Consider the following 13,842-nt stretch of genomic DNA (forward strand, 5'->3'; position numbering starts at 1 on the left):
AACATGAGGTAATTAGTGAAAAGATTAAAATTCTTTTTTTTTTTCTTTATGCAAGCCAAGCAATGTAAATGTGCAGCGTTGCCATTCTATATATCCGTATTTGTTTGTTTGTGCCTGACCAAAACTACTGTATATTCGTGAACTAATTAAATAGCATGGCATTTCCAGTGGCGTGGCGTGCTTTGCGACGTATCAATTGATCGGCCATTTAAACCTATGGAAAAGGATGGAGAAACTGGGTGTTCGCAGCGAAACACCTTAATAATCGATTCTTTACCATGGGTTTAAATGGCATAACAATCGATATATCGCAATTCGCGCCACGCCACTGTCTATTTCCACATAAGCCCCGGCAAGCATAGAATTAAACGGATCACAAAGCTCACGTTGAAATTGAGATTCGCGGCCTTTAGCGTTAATACGTGATGGAGTCAAAAAGGGCAGTAGTAGATATGAAAAACTTGAACCTGGAGAGGTTAATTCTGCATTATTTGGCGCAATAAGCGATTCAAAGTTACGTATTGACACATCCTGAGTTTGGGATAAACGCAATAAAGCTCGCCGACACTCCGGCTAGTTTCAAAAAAAATCCTTTCAAACGCGTATATTTTCATTGATATTGCAATCATGGCCTGGAATTTTGACTTTGGCGTCTAGCATATCGGAAACTAAAAATCTATCCTCCCGATCCGAAATCAGTTTTTCATTGTTCTACACTGGGGAGAAAAAAAAAAAAAAAAAAAAAAAAAAAAAAAAAAAAAAAACTCTTGAAAACATCGATAGGGAAAAATACTCTTGATTCAATCAGATTTTTGCTTAAATCAAAAGGAAATCTGCTCAAATTAAGAGGCTTGGTTCTTGATTTAGGCAAAAATCCGATTGAATCAAGAGTATTTTTTCTTGTCGATGTTTTTAAGAGTCTGGACTCTAGATCCAATGTGTTTTTTTTTTGCCAGTGTACACAATTATTGGAGTTTCCTTTTTAAGAGCCTTTTCGCCCAACTCCATCGAGAACAAATGAGGGGCTTGGAGGACAAGGCGCATAAGTGCAGTTTTGGACAAATTTGAGATATTAATGATCCCGAGTTAAACTAGTCTTAATGTATATCCTGTGAAAAATTCGCTCCCGAATTCCAATTTTTAAGTCTCAAAATGTCAGTTTGAACTTACTTTCCGCCATGAGAATCCATACAATTTCGAAACTTCAAACACAGGTTTTTTGAAGTAGCAAAAACTGCACTTCTGCGCCTCGTCCTTTAAGCCCCTCAAATACGCTTCTCCAAGAAAAGTCAATGTACACCTTTCTGTACTATCTTCAATGTTCGTACATACTCGCTATTTTCATTGCGTTATCCGGTTGATCTTGATGCGGCGTTGTGTCGTAGGACCCTTTAATGTTTATCAATAAAGTAATCCATTACTCGCAAGTGATCCGTACAAATATTGAATCGAAACCTCGTTGAAACGAGGCACATGGAGGGTTAGTTTGTGTGCCGCATTGACAGCTCTGGAATGAAACGCAGTTAGGGGATTAAGGTGCGAACTTTAGCGGGTTGGTTGAATGAAAATCCCCTCGAGGTGGGTGGGAGGGGGGGGCTGCTGAAATCGGGTTGAGAGTGGGGGCACCATGCAGTTAAGTGCTATCCGTTCCAACCTCTGCGAAGGAGGCATCGCTGCAGCTTGGGGAGTGGAAAAACTATGGGGTTGATTTCGCGGAAGTTTCCCATTGAGCGCCTCACTCGCACACTTGACCCCGTTTTATTATCTTTTGAGGACATCTGCTATTACCGCGATTTTACGATGGAACTTCTCGTGTTTAATTGCGAAAGGTTGTTACTTATTGCGGCTGTTCTCAAAAGAGCAAATCCGCGTCGTGTACTCGCGTGACTCCCTTTAAAATCCAGTACACAGGGTGTTCCTGAGTTAAACAGTCATTCAGGGTTGCCACAGAATTTGGAAAATTGAATTTCGTGACATTTCCTCCATTTCCCTGACACATGCATTTTGGTGAAATTCCCTGACAATTGAACAAATGGCAGATTGATAAAAAGATGTAGTTAGAAACAGTTTTCAAGCAAAATTTGTTGTTCGAAACTTCAAACCTACTCGAGAAAGCAAATGAAGGTGATTTCACGATTTTTCCCTGACGTTTTCGTCTTTTTCATTTGTCATTTTGTTCTAATCATATTTCAGTCGAGTGACCCCATAGTTAATGTTTCTTTAAGAATCTAGTTTTGCCCTTATTTTGATTTTTCGACATCCTCCTCCTTTTCTTCTTAAACCGGGAATTTAGTTCATCGTCGCGAGGAAAAAACTTCCCTGGCAGGGTTGCCACAGAATTTAGAAAATGAAATTTCCCGACATCTCCCTGATTTCCCCGACACATTTTGGTGCAATTCCTTGACAATGGAAGGTATGACAGGTGCTTAAGAAGACTTAATTGAAAATAGTTTTTAGGCAAAAATTGTTGTTCGAAACCTCAAACCTATTCTAGAAAGCGAAAAATGGTGATTTAACTAATTTTCCCTAACATTTTTGTCATTTTCCCTGACTTTTTAGAATTCCCTGACATTTTCCGGTATTCCCTGACTATGGCAACCCTGGATTTTACAGAAGAATTTTCTGCGGGTCGAAATAAAGCTTTAAGAGTTGAGGAGACTCATGGTGGGCCCAAAAACGGTCCTTATCGACATTCCTCCTTTCGAGAATTTCTCGCAAATGTTGACCTAATATTGCCGAAATGTTTCGTCCTAACCGAGAATGATCCGTAAAAAGCGTCGGGAGTGAAATGCTCGGCTTGTGTTTGCGTGAGTGATGTACGGAGCAGTCACTACTCGAAGGCGAAAAGAACTGGTGCCCGTGGGAGAGACAAGCGTTACGGGAATTAATCACCATGTGCAGAATGGGCGGGACCGCTCCGAAAAAGTGAGCGAAACTCATCAATCATGCGCGAAACATTGATTTACACTCAGGAGACATGACTTCTGAATGTTATCTCTGAAATGCGAAGTACTCTTTTAAACTTCGCGAAGGAATCGTCAACATTTTTAAGAGGTCAACCATTATGCTGCACCTTTTTAATAACGGCTAAAAGCCGAGACCAAACGCTGCCATAAATCAATCATTACCACATGCAAATGCGTGCCCCGACGGATAAGAATGCACGTTTAGTCTACACATCGTAGATTTGTTTCATTCTCATAACACGTGATATCCAGAATATCTCTACCTTTAGTCTCATAGCGAAAATTTTGTTTCTCTTCTCCAATGAATATTCAAGCGAAAAAAGTTTTTGGGTTGTTTTTATCAAAGAACAAATATGCGAGACGTACTTCAAATTTTGGGGACTAAAATTATTGTGTGGAGGCACATTCCATGGGGAACTTCTAGGAAATCCAATTTTAAATGAAAAACGTTATGTAGCAGTCGCTACAGAGGACAGAGGACTACTTAAGCGGAGACAAGAGACCCTCCATGGGGGAAGCTTTTACTTTCGGGACTTCAGCATTCTACTGCTGACTTACCTACATGTTCGATGTTCAACAACGTGTTGGCAGTTTCGTTTTGCAAACAAGCCGAAAATGGCCGAAGTTTTGGAAACTCGTTTGGCTCATAACGTCGCTCGAAACTCATCATCCACCATAAAGGTAGGCCAACAGCCGAAATTAGGGTGATGACTGTTGCTCCCTTATAATTGTCTTTAAGGAACTGTTGAATCCCCGAGAGTAAAAGCTTCCACCTGTCGCCAAGAGGCCGGTGGATGGTCTCTTGTATCTACTTTTAGGTCACATGCAAGAACTTTGAGGTATACCCTGGTAAAAATTGGTCATTAGAGCTGCGTTTCAAAATACCATAGGAATTCTTAAAGCTGGCTAAAGAAGGCTACAAAAAATCATATAGCTGGCTATAGAATGCGGAGAAAATCATACGGCCGGGCTATACGAAGTGATAAAAAATTATCCAGCCGGGCTATAGTTCCTATCGCCGGGCTTTACACTTTATCGCCTGGCTGTTGCTTTTTCGCCATCGATTATAAATGGCTATAAGAAATTGTGTAGAAATTCGTGTGCTTTGGAAATCATTAAGTTTGATACGGAACCACCTTAATATTTACAAAACACACATTATATTTTCCTTTAATACATATTTTTTTTTCATCAATTAAAATGAGAATAATCCATACAGGCTGCGCAAACATTTCAAAATCATGAGTTGAATAACGCTGACTCCGCCAGATTAAATATTAGAGCCTAACACAAAGCGGAGCGGCGAAGCACTGGCGCCTACAAACCCAACAGAGATACCTCACGCATTGCGCAACGCGTGAAGTATCCCTGTTAGGTTTGTAGGCGCCAATGCGTGTTTCGCGCTGGCTGCCCGCCTGCCACACCGCAGGGTGTCACGGCGCTTGAAGCAACTATTACACACCAGAGGTATTGCACAGTATCATACGAAACTGTAGGCGCTCTAATATATTAGTAATGGCAGGCATCCATCAAAAGTACGGAGCTTTCCTCGCAAAATAAATCAAGATACTACGGCCCAAAAAGAGAGAAGTGGTCCAAAAACTCACTAAGTCCGTGCATATTTAATTAGTAACGTTTAGCATACACTTTATCGCATGGCTGTTGCTTAGTCACCATCGGCTATAGAAGGCTTTAAGAAATTGTGTAGCCGGCTATAGAAGCTATTGGAAATCTTACAGCCGGCTGTAGGTCTATGGTATTTTGGAACACAGATTCTACTGCCAATTTTTACCAGGGTAGTAAGGTTGGCAGCAAGTGCGATTGGTGATATCTTGTTGATAATTGTCGAAAGTTGGCAATGACCCCCTCCCCTCATCCTCAAATACCAAAAGAAGGCGCCGCCATTTTTTTGCACTAAAAGCTCTCCATGAGACCTAGTGGCCGTACTCTTCCTATGAAGGGTCTCGAGATTAACCAAGGGACAATGCACAATGCTCTCCAAGTGGAAAATAAGAGTTCACCTCTACATCATGACAAACTCTCCATGCAAAGATAGGGAGCAAATACATTAGCAGGTTTGCCACTTTATTTGGGCACTCCAAAACTGGAAACACGGCAAACCTGCTAATATATTTGCTCCCTATCTTTGCATGGAGAGTTTGTCTTGATGTAGAGATGGACTCTCAGGGTAGGGTGGGATATCCCCTCCATTTTGGCTTTAACTTGAGAGCTTTTTTTGAGCTTGGGAGATGATTTCAGAGAAAACCAGTGGCATCATCGTGTTTCTCGCGAACTTTTACATAAGAATCAATGGTCAAATCGCAAATCCCTCACACATGCAACATCTCCATACACAATGCTCTCCAAGTAGAAAATAAGACCAATAATTAAAGCACATGCAGGAATAATTTGTTCGCAAAGGTTGGCAACGACGAGCTGCGCGCGGTTGTGCGCCTCGGGGCTGAAGTTGTGTTTAGGAAGTGAAGACGCGCAGATGGAAATGAGTTACTCGAGCAGGGTTGCCGGACCGTCGGGAGTTTCCCTCGAGAAGCGACTGAAATCGGCCGGGATCCGAGGATGTGGCAAAACTGAAATCCACTCGCGAGTCTCGCAGCTCCGAGTTAAAGCTCCGCCGTCTAGAGTTGGAGCAACTGGAATCTCGTCCTGTCGCGTTCTCGGCCACGACTCTGTCGCCGCGAAATAAAGCTGCCGCGGAAAGAAAGGGCGTTTGAGCCTCCAGACGTAAAGATAAAGATAAATATAAGGTATAAAACAGATGTAAGATATAAAACAAATATAAGATATAGATATGTATACCTAAATAAAGGTATTGCGTGCAGAAGGAATTCGCGATTTGAAGCCGCTCTCCGCTGAAAAATCTCGCCAAAAACACGATGATGCCGCAGTAACTTCCTTCAAAATCAACTACGTATCTACAGGGTGATCCAGACCAGGCTTACTTCTCGGATTTCCAAGTCGATTGCCGCGGAGGTAAGCAGGGAATCGACATTAAGGAATCCGAATACCATCATTCTGCAGTGGCCCTTCCCCCTTTGCGGTTTTTGGAGAGTGAAGGGTCTTAAAGTCGAGATTCTCGAAAAAGTTTTTTTTTTTTTATCAAAATCGGAAATTTCAGATAATTTTAACTTATGTCAACACCAAGATGTACGAAAATGGCCCATCCCTTGTCCGAAATACAGACCCTTAAAGGTGGAGGACAGGAACCCCCCTTAACCACCCTCATGTCGAAAAATTGACGTAGGAACTTAGAGAAAAGCTGTCTTCTCGGGTAATCGGCTCCAATGAACTTGAATTAAACGGTCTTGTAGCTACCCGGGGCTTCTCGGGTGGGGCAGGAGGGGACCCTAATCTTTAAATTGCAAAAACTTTAGGGATCCCGACTCCCCGCTGCCCCATCAGTGAGCCCTCTGAGAGCCTCGAAGCCGTCTTTGGAATTCTTGGGACCAATTACTCGTGATAACGTATCTTTTCAAGGCTCTACGTCAATTTTGGGATCTGGTATATCAAGGGGAAGGTGGAAGGTCTCCCATCCTTAGGGGTCAGTATTTTGGACAGTGATGGGCCGATTTTCGATTTTTTTGGTGTTCATTTCAGGTCAAATTTTTCGAACTTTCAGATATTGATCGAATTTTTTAAAAAATCAGCGGGCTATTCTGCCGTCCTGAGGAAGAACGCCGTATGAGCCTTCAGACGTTGCCATATTTTTTTCGATAAAAAACGAATTTAGCGGGAAAATTGCATGCATATCTTTCCTTTAAATTTTCAGACAATTTTTTTCGCAACTTAATCCAGAATTCCTGAAAATTTCAAGGAAAAAAGTTCATAACTTTCCTCAAAAATACATATTTCTCCAGAGAAACCTGCAGCACCTAGCACCTTTCGAATGTTATTACGGCAATCCTCCTTAGCAGCGGGGCGATTATTGAAACTGATGGACAAAGCGATGGACAAAGAAGACACAAGGAGTATGGAGCGATCTTATTGGTTGACATGATTGGTTCTTATGGACTAGGAAGAAAATGATGGACTAACTGTCGGGTTTTTTAGTGGGTTGCCGTTAGTTAGTCCATTGTACACCATTGCCACCTTCCATTGCCACCACTTGCTTCCACCAATTGGATCCCTCCAAATCCCTTTTGTCGTCCTTGTCTATAGCTTTGTCTATCAATTTCAATAATCAGCCCGCAGGAGAGTATTCTATTGTTTTTCTCCTTTTTTTATTTCTAATTTTTAGCTAATATAAAGAGTGGCTAGTTTTCACCAAAAACCCCGAGCCCCGTGCCGAGCCCGAAGCTCCCGTCGCACGCGCTGGCTAATCCCACACGCGGCCGAGGTGTCCCAACTCGTGAGGCGACGTGCTCCGGAGATGGGAGAAGCGCCAGAAAACCGGTTGTGAGTCGCGGCTGGGGCGGGGGACTTCGGGGGGGAGGCGTTTGGGGTCCGCGGGGGAGGGGGCGACAGGTACGTCAGGTATGCGTACGAGCCTCGAGCCAGGAGCGAAGCCCCGACCAGACTCCAGAAACCAGAACCAGTCGAATGCGAAGCCTCGCGTCGTCCAGAAGGCCCGGCCCCCGTCGCTGATCAAACTCATCCTCCGCTCTTGGTGTTTACCCTCGAATTTAGTGCTCTCGACCTTCGTTTCGAGTGATCTTGTGACTCGATCCTGGTTTTATCGGTGTTTTGGTGACCGCGACTGCTGTTCTTAGTGTGCTTTTCGCGATCCCAGTGACATTGGAACCCTTGGATTATGTGACGCTGAGGTTACTTTCTGCACTTGCTTAGCCTTGAACAAGGGAGTCTGACTAGCCCAACATCAGTATGATATCAGTGTGACTCGGCCGCACACAAGTGTGTTATCAATCAGGTATCTGACCGATTCCCGTCGCTTTCCCGTGGGCATCAGACTGACGTTAGCCATGTTAGTCCGATCAGTCTGATGTCTGGCCAACTGAGGCGAACGTCTTTAAAATACCTACTAATGCGGTTTCCAACCGTCTAAAATTGAGCTTGTCTCTGAGTGTCCGGGTAACATCAGACTGTCGTTAGATTACTGTTCTTAAGTGGTCATGGCAGTCTCACTCGCACGAAGTCTCAATGACTGATACTGAAATCAGGCATCGGTATGATGTCAGTATGATATCACTCAGGTATAAGATCGATATCAATGTTATCAGCGCAAAATGTGAATGGCTACTGAGCATCGCACGGAAAAAGAAAGAAACTAACGGTTAGCTACCAGATTTTTGGCTATTTTTACTCTTCAAAACGTATTATGGCCAGTCCTTTTCGTGTAGTAGACGGTCCCAAACGTATACCAATTCAGCACATACATCCAAGTAGTACCGGCTACTAAGTTTACTGCCTGGAGACCAAATGCATGCAGAAATCCATAGTAACTACGACCATCCTCTCCTTTAAATGCAATTTTCATCGCGAGCCCTGACTTTACACTGGTTATAGTAAATTCGGTCTTATTCCTGAATAATATCTTACTGATACACCGGCGGAAAAAAACACATTGGATTCCAGACTCTTGAAAACATTGCCAAGAAAAAATTCTCTTGATTCAATCAGATTTTAGCTTAAATCAAAAGGAAATCCGCTCAAATTAAGAGGCTTGGTTCTTGATTTAAGCTTAAATCTGATTGAATCAAGAGAATTTTTTCTTGTCGATGTTTTTAAGAGTCTGGACTCCAGATCCAATGTGTTTTTTTTTTCCCCCCCCCCCAGTGCTGAGTCCGACATCAAACCGATCAATCTGATCAGTCTAATGTCGGTCTGCAATGAGCCTGATCCTGACCGTGATTTTGATGTCATTTTGCCTTAATTTAGTAGGGCATTGTCGCCGCGTGTGTACTTCGAATGCGATGAGTTGTTTCAAATAGGTTGATTTTGTATTGTGGTCAGACGGAGCCGTGTCCTGCGCGATGGCTGAACGTAGTAGTAGGCACACCTGTTGATTCTAGCTTCCCCTCCTCAGCCTCCCAGCCCTCCCATCTTATGTCCAGCCAGCTTATCCTGGCGCTACGAGACGTTAATCCGTGTAGGCACCGTCTAGCGATTGACTACTGGGTCCTTGTGGAGGGTGTTGTTGATTCGATATGCATTCAATGGAAATCCTCTTTCGGCTACCCATGCGCTTCGATCATATCTTCATTGAAAAATCATAATTTGTATTTAAAAAAAAAAAAAAAAAAATAGTAGCTTGCACTACTGTTTTTAGTGAGCTAAATGTTTATCACCTAGTTTAGGGCCGAATTAGCCGGGGCGTTGTATTACCCCGAGCACTCCTGGGTCATTTGTTCTTCAAAAATTCCAGATCTTCTATGGGTCATTGGGTCATTAAAGTCAAAAGGGTAGATTTAGAGAGGCCCCAAGCGTAGAAATATGGGCCATGGGGTCCTTAAATTTTAGGATTTGGGGCCCCTTTCAATAACTGGCACCCTTAAAGAAGGGAGTACAATTTTTCCTTGTTTCGAGCACAGGAAATAACAATAAACACAGCAATAATGGTACTTATTATGGTATTATGGTACGCTCATGGTTTTCTAGTTACGCATAAAAAGAACACGACACGTACTTTAAAATATGGAAACTTTTTTTTTTAACTTTTATTCAAAATTTCACCCTACATACAAATGTAACAAGAAATATAGAAACATTTAAAGCATACGTAAAATTGCTAAAAGTAACCTATAAAAGAAGGATTAACTTTTAATGCTTGTACTGAAATCAGGCATTCCAAACGACATTGGTCAAACCGGTCATCAAGACTGACATTCCGTCAGGTGAATAGAATTTGGTTTCATTAAACATTTCCTCCTTCCTCCGGCCCGTGGTACCTGTAAAGATGTCGATAAAAATCCAATCCACTGGGAATATTACTGTACCTCTTAAAGCATTGACATTAGATAAGTACCCAAGTAGACATCGGTTTTTCTGCCAGCGGGAAGTTTGATTCTACGAACACGGAAATCGATGATAGGTACCCTACTTATGAACTGAATTTGAAATTTTTCAACGCGCTCTCCGTGCAATTTTGATGAGGGAACACACTGAAAAAAAATTCTTGGCGTATTTACCACGGTCCGTTGGTACCTTTACCATCTCACTTTTTTTTACCAATTATTGGTAATTTTACAAAGACAGGCTAATAAGCTTACCTAAAAAACCGGTATTTTTACTGTTTTTTTTTCAGGTAAGAATACCACTTTTATTGGTAATCAATTCCCGGTAACTTTGCCATTTTATCTCGGTAATTCTACCACAGTCGATAAAAATTTTGGCGTTTTTATCAAGGTCCAGTAAATTTACCGAGAAAATTCAATAATTTTACCGATCTCGAGAAAATTACCAATTCCATAAATGGTAATTTTACCAAGAAAAAACTGGGATCAAATAGAACCCTGAATTCTTGGTAATTTTACCCTTTTCTCAGTAAATACACCGAGATTTTTTTTCAGTGCATGATTTGTAAAGCTTGGTGTTAAGCCCTGTTTGAGTTCAAACAAAATTATTCTGATGCGTGAGCGCAAATTTTCAGCTCGATTATTTTACCCAACCGCGGCACTGCACGTCACTTATCATTATTTGGACGTATTTCTGCCAAACGGAACAGCGCGCATTCTGACGTGAGCTCTGTTATGCATGTACTCTTATGGGTCTCAGGGCTCATGTTTCAATGCACTTAGTTCCGTTTGGCAGAAATACGTCCATTTTAAAGGTCCTTGTTGCGGGCTCTGTTTTTTCGCGGAAGCGAGCTCGGGAACTAATTTCACTTCTCCCGCAACTTTCGGCTCAACTCAATTATTTCGCTAATAACACCATAACACAGCGCTTGTCAAGTTTAAATATTAAATAATCAAGGAAAAGTTAGCGGCTATCACTCCGCTCGAAATGGAATATGCCGCTTCTTGTCACTTTTTATGCAGTTCGCCGCAAATTCCGAGCCTTGAAATGAATCGAGCCGGTGTTAAAACTTCCATTTTTAGTTAAATCCGGACTAATTGAGCGATAATTTTTTCACACACGCCTCGTCTTGCTTTAAAAAAAAATACACAGTAAATAGAGTCGCGTTACTTTGAGGTTTAACTATCCGCGATTTGATAATTCGCCGTAAACCGAATTCAACTCCACTTGAAAAGTTTAGCGCTAGCTTTGTTTTTTATCCAAACCTCCATTTATTGATCATTTAAGACGAATTTTAAGGTATCTCTACACTGGAAAAGAAAATTACGGAATGCGTAGACGCACCGGTCGTTCCGGGCTCATAGGCCGAAAGTTCCGGGTGCTGGAGCCATAGATACGATTGCCCCGGCTGCTACGCTCGGAACTTTCAGCCTCTGAACCCGTAACACGGACGGTATGTCTATGTCCCCCATAAGTACGAGTTTCACGGCCGGAGTTTTATTTTTCAGTGTAATTTGCTGTAGCTTTGAGATTCTAAAATTTGCTGAAGGAGGCAACGTTTTTCCAGCGTATGAAAACGCCATTGGCTTTTTAGTAGAATCGGCAGCATCGTTTCTTAGCAAAGGTAATGAGAGTTATTTCCTTCCACGAAGATACGAGGGGCAAAGCGAGCTTTTCCAGCGAAGATTGGAAGCTGAGCGACGCCTTGTGAGGGTTTAGCGCGAAAGTTCGCTTCCGGAGAAACTTTGATAGCTATTTACATTTTAAAAGTATTCGTCTATCTTCGCGACGTAATCATGGTAGGTACCCGTACCGCTCCCTCGAAGCGAGGTGAGTGAAATTTGGGCATAATTTTCCGAGAGCGACTCAACAGAACTGCACCATAATGATACGAGTCGCTTTTCAGGAGAAAGATCTCTGAATCGAAGTCGGAGTCCAAAGCACTCGATATACGAATCAGTATCACTCGGGAGCGGTATTCTAAAACCTGCTACCACGCGTTTGAATGTTTAATGACTTTTTTAGCCTTGATGATTGCAAAAGTCCTCTTTTGTCCGGAAGAGGTTTGTGTGGCCCCTACAAAGTAAATAATTGCATGCAAGCTGAAAATGTGGGATCACGGGATTCTCAATCCTGCGTCTTGCTGAAAAATGTAGATGCAGTTTATCTACCTGAAAAATTGGTCACCTTTTATCAGTTTGAAAATTTCTTTAAAATGAGGGAAAGTTTGGAAAGCGATTTCTAAGAACTCGAGTGAGGTATGAGGGGAGGGCACATTCTTTCAGTATCCCTGAAAATTGTGAACGGCATGCCTGAAAATTTTGCCTCCCGGCCGAATCAATCCAAAAATATTGGAGTAAAGTTTAGAGCCCTCATGCTCAGAAGACCAGCGACTCGGAGTGTCTCGGATGTAAACTCGTCAATCAGATCGAAAAATTTTCAAGAATGTTCAAAATACTGCCATTTTACCCAAAAACATATTTGTAATTGACATCCAACACACGTTGTGACAGAGGTGTAAACGGATTTGTTAAAATTAAAATGAAGAGCATGTGTTTTCGATTTAACATTGACTCCATCATGAAAATATTCTAGAGCATCGAAAAATGTTTGTAAAGGCTGTAAATATTTTAAACCCCGTATCCAAACATCCAGAAAAAATCCCAGAAATAACCAGGAAGGAACCTGCGAGCTTTTTGAAGATATATTGAAACAATTTACTAAATTTTGCGAGAAATGTTTTTAAAAAAATTTCAGTTTTTTTTCTTGTGAATCATGAACTCAATCTCTGAAGAGAGGTGACACCAATATACGCCCCATTTGCTCCTAGATGGCATAGAGACTGGTTAAAAAAAAGAGATAGATACTTGAAAGGGGTGTGGAGGAAGTAAAGTCGATTCTGGATCTGAGTGTTTAGTTTTTATGTTGGACAGTCAGTGGACGCCGACTGAGAGTGAGTTATTGGGTGTCCAAATAAATTCGGATGTGAGCACCTCTCACACTGATATTTTTTTCTGATGTAAAACATCAGCAAAGTTTTCGATAAGTCGGAGATTCTTAGGATAGACCGTAAATTTTTTTTCAACCGTGTAAAGTCAGGAAAGAGCCTTGTTAAAAATGGGTCGAAATTCGCCCCTTTTTAGGCCCTCGATTTTGCAAACGGGAATTGCGCCAAATTGTTGCATATGATGCCCAAAGTCTCTGGTAAAAATTTCAGCTTGAGTTGAAAAGTGGTTTCGGAGATACAGGGGGGTGAAGTGGGGGAGTTGAGCGGCTGGCGTGCGCTATTTCCGCGGCTGTTCCTCGCCAAATCTTCGTTTTGATGTCACCCGTTACATGTTTTTCTATGTAATTTTTTGCGTACTTTCCGTTTCTGACCTTAAAAATTACTTACAACCACTTTTCAAGGCGCTAGGGGGTGAAAATAGGGGTTGAACGGCCAGCGGCGCGCTCTTTCCTTGGCTGTTCCTCGCCAAATCTTCGTTTTGATGTCACCCATCACATGTTTTCCTATGTAATTTTTCGCGTAATTTCCGTTTCTGACCTTAAAAATTACTCACAACCACTTTTCAAGGCGCTAGAGGGTGAAAGTGGGGGTTGAGCGGTTGGCGGCGCGCTCTTTCCGCGGTAGTTCCTCGCCAAATCTTCGTTTCGATGTCATCCATTACATGTTTTCCTATGTAATTTTTCACGTACTTTCCATTGCTGGCCTTAAAAATTACTTAAAACCACTTTTCAAGGGGCAATGAATTTTTTTCGCAATTTTTTTTTTTTCTTTTTAATTGATTTCGTATTATTCCCTAAGGTCTATTCGTGCCATATATTTTCACGTTTTTTCAGTGTACCTCCCACGTCGCACGAGAAAATATATACGCATGATTTCATCGGAACATAAATGTTTACACGCCAAAATGACATGGCAAATATGGGAAAAAATCTGAGATAT

General features: G+C 41.9%; 1 protein-coding gene across 7 annotated transcripts in view; it reads left to right on the forward strand.

Annotated features, from left to right (window-relative positions):
- Nucleotides 1-13,842, forward strand: part of wake (ankyrin repeat and fibronectin type III domain containing protein wide awake) — a 370,794-nt gene that overhangs the window by 281,817 nt on the left and 75,135 nt on the right. Inside the window, exon 1 of one of the 7 annotated variants that reach the window (XM_019046069.2) lies at nt 7,510-7,851. The exons of 4 other annotated variants lie outside the window; for them this stretch is intronic. The gene's annotated coding sequence lies outside the window, so the exon portion shown is untranslated. Of the gene's footprint in view, nt 1-7,509; nt 7,852-13,842 lie in introns of those variants that run through there. 2 more of the 7 variants (XM_072299303.1, XM_019046070.2) reach the window with 2 other exon arrangements.

This window comes from Bemisia tabaci, chromosome 4, assembly GCF_918797505.1.
Source record: "Bemisia tabaci chromosome 4, PGI_BMITA_v3".
Lineage (NCBI taxonomy): Eukaryota > Metazoa > Arthropoda > Insecta > Hemiptera > Aleyrodidae > Bemisia > Bemisia tabaci.